This window comes from Macrotis lagotis, chromosome 5 (genome assembly GCF_037893015.1).
Source record: "Macrotis lagotis isolate mMagLag1 chromosome 5, bilby.v1.9.chrom.fasta, whole genome shotgun sequence".
NCBI lineage: Eukaryota > Metazoa > Chordata > Mammalia > Peramelemorphia > Peramelidae > Macrotis > Macrotis lagotis.
Genome location: NC_133662.1, coordinates 11,305,384 through 11,314,013, shown reverse-complemented (window position 1 = coordinate 11,314,013; position 8,630 = coordinate 11,305,384). Strand labels below are relative to the sequence as shown.

The 8,630-nt window shown below is 39.8% G+C and overlaps 1 long non-coding RNA gene across 1 annotated transcript; it reads right to left on the bottom strand.

Moving 5' to 3' along the window:
- Positions 1-931: 931 nt before the first annotated feature.
- LOC141489615 (uncharacterized) lies at positions 932-8,561 on the bottom strand. The gene is made up of 3 exons (XR_012468948.1): positions 8,329-8,561; positions 6,263-6,530; positions 932-996 (listed from the first exon to the last, which is right to left on the bottom strand). It is a non-coding gene; the product is annotated as an uncharacterized LOC141489615 (long non-coding RNA).
- Between the last annotated feature and the right edge of the window lie 69 nt (positions 8,562-8,630).

Sequence of the window (8,630 nt, the reverse complement as noted above, 5' to 3'; positions counted from 1 at the left end):
AGGTAATTATTAAGTGATTGAGGTCAGATTTGAACTCAGGTACTCCTGACTCCAGGGCCGGTGCTCTGTCCACTGCGCCACCTAGCCACCCCATTCTCAAACTTTTGGCAAGCAGCTAGGTGGTTCAAGAATTCAAGGATGCCTCCATCGTCCATCTCTATAAAGGTAAAGGGAATAGATTGTCCTGTGACAATCAGAAGGGTATTTCTCTTTTATTCATTGCTGGTAAGATTCTTGCCAAAGTCCTTCTCAATAGGCTGATCCTTCACCTGGAACATGGTCACCTCCCTGAGAGCCAGTGTAGTTTCACAAAGGGTCAAGGAACAGTTATCTAGTATTTGCTGCTTGACAACTTGAGGAAAAATGCCAGGACAGAGCAGAGGTCTGTATGTAACATTTGTAGATCTGTCACTTGTAAGGATTTATGGAAAATCATGTCAAAATTTGATTGCTCAGAGAAGTTCATCAGTATTGTATGTCAGCTCCCTGTGGCATGCTTGCCCAGATAGCAGAGGATTTCCCAGTCACCAATGGAGTGAAACAAGGACTTTTAAGCATAATGTTTTCATTCATGTTATCAAATGCCTTCACTGAGGATGAACATGGCCTCAAGGTCAGCTACCACACTGATGGCAAATTCTTCAACTTGAAAAGGCTACAAGCCAAGACCAAAGTAGAGGGAGTGTTGGTGATGATCTGTTTGCAGATGATCGTGCACTCAATGCAACCTCTGAAGCTGAGATGCAACAAAGTATGGATCGATTCTCTGATGCTTGTGGTAATTTTGGTCCAATAATTAACACCAAGAATATACAGGTGTTCCATCAGCCAGCCCCACACCATCCAACTGTAGAACCATTGATTACAGCAAATGGAGAAGTTTTGAGTAATCAGGACAAGTTCACTTACCTTGGCAGTATCCTTTTCCAAGGAGGTACACATTGACAATGAGATTGACACAGGCATTGCCAGAGCTAGCTCAGTATTTGGGAGGCTCTGAAAGGAAGTGTGGGAGAGAAGAGAGATTAGATTGACTACCAAACCAAAGGTCTATAGAGCTGTTGTGATGACCTTATTGCTATATACCTGTGAAACCTGGATAGTCTATCAGTACTATGTCAGGAAAATGAATCACTTCCATATAAATTGTCTTAGGAAGATTCTGAAGATTACCTGCAGGAGATCTACCAGACACTTAGGTCCTTTCTTGAGCTAAACTGCCTAGCATTCCAACATTACTACAGAGAGTGCAACTAAGATGGGCTGGACATAATGTTAGAATGCCAGATGTATGCTTGTCAAAAAAAAAATTATGGAGAATTCATATAGGGCAAATGCTCACAAGGGGGTCAGAAGAAGCAATACTGAGGTACATGAAGGTCTCATTGAAGAGCTTTAGAACTGATTGAACAGCATGGCACAGGATGGCATAGTACCACCTAGCATGGCATGCCCTCATTAGTGGTCCTATGACTTATCACAGTTCAGTCTCCATCCCTAATTGACCAGGTCACAGAGTGGAATACTCAGGGACTCAGGCCCCTGTTGACTTATTTCCTAAACCAAGGCAATAGGATAAACCTTCTTACCCCTACTCTTCTCTTGGTTTCCTTAAGTTAATTATCATTTCTATGTCTCAGTTTCCTCATCTATAAAATAAAGTTGTTGTGAAGAACAAATGGGAATAATATATGTAAAATGACAACACTTAATGAAATACAAAAATGTCAGTTATTCTTTTTCTTGTTGCCATTATTATTATTATTATTATCATTATTATTATTGGTAGACACTGTGACACTCTCCAGTGGGAGTTCCCAGGACAATCTCCTGGAAGGAAAGAGAGGAAACAAGTATTTATTAGCAACTATTATATAGGCAAGTACCTTACAAATATGATTTAATTTGATCTCAGTGTTATTATTATTATTATCTAATTTTATAGTCGAGGAAACTGAGGTGGACAGAGGTTAAGGGACTTGCCTAGAGTCATACAAGTTGTAAGTTTCTAAATCAGGTCTTTTGGACTCCAGGTCAGAACTCTATTCACTGTACACCTAGCTGCCCTATGATTAACTCCACTTGATTAACTTTAATCTATATGTGATTCTGAGTACAGGAAATTTGCTTCCCTTTGGAGTGCTTTGGCACTAGAATTATAACCCCTTCCATAGTTCCTCCTTCAAGAAGTGTCCACTGTATTTAACTGAAACCTCTCTTAACTTTCCAGTCTTACCTTTGTCTCTTTTGATCCAGTGACATTGACCTCTTGGATATTCCCCAACAAGATGCTCCATTGTTTGACTCTGAACATTTTCTCTATGTGTTTCTTATACCTGGAAAATTCTCCCTTTTCATCTCTACCACCTGACTTCCCTGGTTTCCTTTAGGTTCCAGCTAAAATCCCATCTTCTAAAGGAAGCAGCCATTCCTCTCTTAATTATTTCCTATTTATCCTTTATATAACTCACCTGTATATATTTATTTACTTATTTTCTCTTCATTAGACAAGACAGAGATGGTCTTTTCCCTCTTTTTGCCCTGGAATTTAGTATAGTTACTAGCACATTGTAAGTGCTTAATAAAGATTCATTAACTGATTGACTAACTGTAGTTTTTCCATTCTTTTAGTATTCCAGGGAAAAATGAATGGTGCCCATACACAGATGGGAAAACTGACTCCCTAGAAAACGAATTCACTCAGGGCCGATCTTTAGGATGTATCATTCTCTCACCATTCTTGATCTTTTTTTTAATAAAAAAAATTTTATATCAGTCCTGTTTGAAAACTATTTCTTCCCCATTGCCTAACATGAATTGAGTGCTCCCTTGTAGTAAAGAAAAACATTAGATAAAAATATTACACTTTTTGCAATGTTCTATACCTTGGTAGTCCCTCACCTCAACCAAAAGGGACATCCTTTATCTTCTTAATAGAGAATAAAAGGAACCTGTAATATTAGGAGCAGAAAATATTAGGAAGAATTAAGATATAAAATGACCTATTGCCTTTGAATCCTAGTTTTTAAACATTCATCTCCTCATTTTTTTCTCAGAACCACCTCCCAGGCTGATCCTGACAAGGAAGAGAAGTTTTTCTTTTTTATTATTAACCTAATGATCAATAACCAACACTTCTATTTCAAGTTATAAAATGAGATGAAGATGGTGGAGTCATGAACATATATGCAATTTTTAAGTGAACAAAGAATTTAATGGCATAGTACCAAAATTGCCCAGTTTGTCACCTTGCTTTTTTCTTTTGTATATTTTTGATTTCTTATGTTCTTTTCTTTTTTAAAAAACATTTTTTCTGTCTTGATTCACTACCTAGCCTTTCCCCCCAATGTATTCCAAGCATCTTCTTGTAACAAATAGAATCAAGTGGTACAAATCAACCCATTTGCCATATCTGAAAATCTATCTCATTTTGCACCTCTAGCCCATCAACAAGTCTCTGTTAAGACAAGAGAGACACTTTTCACCAACAGTCCTCTGGTGGGTTTTTTTTTGTCCTTCATTTCATTCTTTCTTTCTTTCTTTCTTTCTTTCTTTTTCTTTCTTTCTTTCTTTCTTTCTTTCTTTCTTCTCTTTTCTTTCTTTCTTTCTTTCTTTCTTTTTCTTTCTTTTCTTTTTCTTTCTTTCTTTCTTTCTTTCTTTCTTTCTTTCTTGCTAAGGCAATGGGGTTAAGTGACTTGCCCAAGGTCGCACAGCTAGGTAATTATTAAGTATCTGAGTTCAAATTTGAACTCAGGTCCTCCTGACTCCAGGGCCAGTGCTCCATCCACTGTGCCACCTAGCTGCCCTCACCATCAGTCTTCTGGAGTCATGATTGGTCACTGCATGAATCAGAGTTCTAAAGCCTTTTGAAATTGTTTTCCTATATATTTTAGTCATCTTGTAAACATCAGTAAAGTTACTCTCCTGTTTCTGAATAAGAATAATTTTTAAAGGCACCTGGAAAGGGGAGAGAGACTCCCTAGCTTGTCCTCATGAAGTGCAAGTGAGACCAGAATGAAGAATGGAGGTAGAAATGAGGGGAAATATTGGAGTTGGGGTGAGGGGACATAAAGTACAAAGGGTGCTGCCCTGGATTCTTGGCTTAGCTTTGTCTATTTGCATCCCTTTTCTGGACCCAAGTTTTCTTTTCTGTAAAGCTGAGGGAGTGGGTTTGGCTGATTTTAAATCTCTGCTTCAAAAAAAGAAACAAAAAAAATCTCTACTTCACTCTTCCTCGCTCATGTATAAGAAATTAAGCACGCATATATTCTAGAACGCAGCTCTACTTTACCTCCCTTATATTGAGTCAAGCAGTTGGGGTGGGGTTGGGAAGGGGAGAAATACTTCTCTAGCATATCCTTCTGGGGATCCAGGCAGAATGGGAGGCCTTTAACCTAACTCATTCTTCCCCTCCCTCCCCCAATCCCTTTACCACCAACCACACTCCCCAACTAGTGAGCTTTAATTACTGGGATGAAGAATGCTAATGAGCCCACTAAGGACCTTGGAAGGGTCTCTAATGGTGCTGAAGGGTTTCCTAGAGGCATCTTAAAAGTCCCTGATAGGCAATGAAGGCTCCATTAGCACCGGGATTAATTACCAGACAGATTCCCTCCTCTCCCCTCACCTCAGGTCTCTCGGCATGGGGCAGCTCTGACTCTGGCTAACCCAGCAAGCAAGCCAAAGTGAGGGAGCAGAGACAGAATGAGTAGTGTTAGAACTAGGAATTTGGCTTGAAGGGTTGGTGAAGTAAGAAAGAGCAAAAACTTGGGGTCAGAGAAGGGCACAGATGAAACCTGTAGGCAGGGCTTCTTTTGTCTAGTTGATAAATAAGGGGATGGGAAGTTCTGCTTATTTAAAGAAAATAAGAAAGAGATAGGGAAGAAAGAGCCCAACTCAGATTTTCCCAGGCAGGAATCCAGCCCAGTCCGTGATGATACACTCAGGTTTTGGGAAAGGTCCCAGGAGGAAGGAGACGAGTCTGGGAGAAAACTGGAGGCAGGAATTTGTGAGACAGAGAGGGGAGATGAAAGGAAGAGGCTGTAGGGTGGACACAAAAAGGAAGGGGAGGAAGGGAGGGGATTTGAGTTGAGGATACTTAGGAAAGAGGACAGAGGCTGGAGGACACTAGAGGAGAGGTTTGGAGTTTGGGGAAAACACTGGAGAAAGAATACTTGGGAGAATAATGGGGAGAATTAGGAAGAAACTGAGAGGGAGGAAAGGGGGTGGTATACTCTGAGGCAACATGGATGGGTATCAGAGAACATAGGGGAGAGAGGAAAGGCTGAGAAAAAGTGAAGTGCGGAGGGGCAACCGCTGGGGAGGAAAAAAAGAAAGGATTGTTGGGGAGAAAGAGAACCACAGGGGGGATTTTAGCAGACAAAATAAAATGAGTAGCATACAAATGATATGCAAAATATTCAAGCCATTAATCATTAGCTTTGGGTCAACAGCTTGGGTCATTTTGATAATAAGTCAATAATTCTGCTCCTACGCTTCTTATTGGTTCTCTCAGGAGCAGGAGAGCTACTTCCCTCCCCTCCTCTTTTCTCCTGTACTTTTTTTACCCTTCCTTCCCTTCTATTTTTTCCACTTCCCCTCCCACCTGATCTAAGTCCCAGGGTATGATCCAATAAAAGTTCCATGAAAAGAAGACTGTGCCCTTCCACCTGTATCAATATCACAGATATAGGCATAGTCATTTCCTCTACCCAGTGAGCTAGGTGGGACACCCCAAGCTGGGGTGCCGGCTCACTTGGCAGAAAGTCTGGGCAGAATGTCTTAGTTAGCTGATAGATGAAAATCAATCTTTACCTTCATTTGAAAAGTATCCAGCTTCACCCTTGACCCTGTGCTTGAACTTGGCACTGGGACTTGACCACAGAGGGCATACCCACAACACAACCCAGAAAATACCAATCAATTTTCCTGAATTGAAAATTTCCTAAGATTATTTGTTACTACTCCCTTTCCTTCTCTTCCTCTTCCCTCCTCTCTTCCTTCCTTTCCCTCTTATGTTCTTTCTGTATCTCACCCTAACCCAATCCTCCCAACCCAATTCTCCACACATAAAGGGGGTTTTCTAAGTCAGATGGAAAGGATAGAAAGGTCTTATGGGTCCTTAAGGTCTCATGGGTCCTTGGGGCAGAGTAGCAAAACAGATGATGTTGCCTCTTGTGTCATTTTCATTGAGTTTTTGATGGTAAATAATTTGAGAATGCCAAATACAATGGCATTGAGAACTTTCTTTTATGGAAGTTACCTGGTCCTTACTTTACATCAACCTGAGATGATGGTTAGACTGGAAGCAGGTTTATCAAGTCTGTGGAGTAGGGTATTGTCATTTTCAGGGTTCTTAAGCTATTTTGCCCAAAAGTTGCAATTGTTCAGTGTCTGGTGTTAGTGGGGTTGAAGAAGGTAGGGTTTCTTCTTAACAAGGATTTTTCCTCTCACTGTTGGCCAGAAGGTCCAGACTAGAAGCAATGCTAGTGCGATCCCCAAGGCTCTTGGGCTTGGATCCTGAGCTGTCTCTTTTGGGATTGGAAGAGAAGAAGTAGAGTTACTTTGGCAGACTAGGAAGAAAACACACACACACACACACACACACACACACACACACACACACACACAGACACACATATACCATAACAATGTAAATTGAAAGAATAATAATGACACAAGAATTGAAACAATACTATGTAAAGAAAATGAAATAACTAACTAAAGACTGACAGAGGTATGTGAAGAGATAGGACCTATGGATATGGAATATTGGATTCTTGGACTAGATTCACGTAGTAGTTAATATTGCTGAGTTGTTTTTTTTAACATAAAAATGTCTTTCCCAATGGGTGAGAGGAAAGGGAAAATAAAGGTGATAGAAACGTCTAAGATACCAATAAATATTAAGAATAAATATTAAGAACAAAAATGTATAATGTTTGTGGTCCCAGAGCTTAGAATGAACTGAAGGTGACAAGGAAAGCTAAAGATAATTTTTAAAAGAAAACAAAAATGTGTCTAGTCACTTAAAATGGCAATTTGGAAAGGCAACCCTTGTGGGGATGCATAATTCTGGACCAGAAATTATGGGAGCTTTGACTCTCCTACTAGCTCTGATTTTTTGACCTTGGGCAAGTCACTTTTTTTTTGAGATTTAGTTTCTTCCTCTATAAAATGACAGTACTTTCTACCTTGTCTCTACCTTGAGAGGTACTCAGGGTTGCAATAAAAATCAGATGAAAAAATGAATGTGAAAGTGCTTTGGGAAGTGTAAAACTCACTATATAAATGTGAAGAATGAAATACCTACTTTGTTTAAAACAAAACCTGAAAACAAACAACCTGTTATTTCAGGGAGCAGTGTGGATGGAGTGTTAGGTCTAGAATCAAGAATACTGAATTTGAAATCTTGCCCTCAGACATTTATTAACAATATTACCCTTGGCAAGTCATCTAACCCCGCCTGCCTCAGTTTCCTCAATTGTGTTGTTGTCTAGTCATTCAGTTGTGTCCAACTGGAGTAGTTCAGCATTTTCTTTTTAAGGCAAACAGATTAAGTAACATAGTCACATAGCTAGTAAGTGTCTGAAGCTGGATTTGAACTCAGGAAGAGGAATCTTCCAAAATCCAATTCCAGTCCTTTTATCCAATGTGCTACCTAGTTGAAGGTGACAGTAGTCTGAGGCTCTTACAAAAATCCAATAGCCAACAAGTATGGTTCCCGCTGAGACTTCAGCTGATTTGTTGAAAAGAGACTCCCAGTAGCATAGCGCAATAACTTCAGGTTGGGGGCAGCGGCGTTACTTAGACTAAAATGTGCCAGTAAGTAGGAGTAATAGTCATAATAATTAACATTTATATAATACTTTAGGATTTAGAAAACAATTTACAAATATCATCTCATTTGATTTATTAGTTATGGGCCTGAGAAACATTTGTTGAAAATCTAGAAAGTTTCAGAACATGAGAATTAGCAGTGCCTAATAATAATAATAATAATAATAATAATAACAACATTTATTAAGTACCTACTAGTCCTAAACACTATGCTAATCACTTTACAAATATTACCTCATTTGATCCTCTCAACAAACTTGGGAGGTGGATGCTATCATAATCCAGGTTTTACAATTGAGGACAACAGTCAGATGGCTCAGTTGATACAATCCTTAACCTTAACCTTAACTCTGTTTGCCTCAGTTTCCTCATCTATAAAAAGACCTGGAGAAGGAAATGACAACTCCTTCCTTATCTTTGCCTAGAAAACCCCAAATAGGGTCACGAAGAGTCAGGCATGACCAAGTAAACATGAAATCACCACCTTACCTCACTCAAACTCTGTTTTTCCTCTTGCTTCTTGCTTCATTCTCCATTCTTTGGAGCCCTTTTCCCACTTTCATGGCTGACTTGGCATCTTCCCTCTCTTCATTCTACTCCATTCCATCCCTCCCACTAATTTTCTCCTATTTGACCTTGCTATAATGGTTGGTAATCAGACTCCCACCCCAGACCAACTCCGGGCCCCTCTCCAAGCATTGGAAAAGCATCTGCTTTCCCTATTGCCTTCTTGAGCCCAGACATTCACTTCAGATGACCTTCAGGCAGCAGTAGTATCGTCTTACAACACT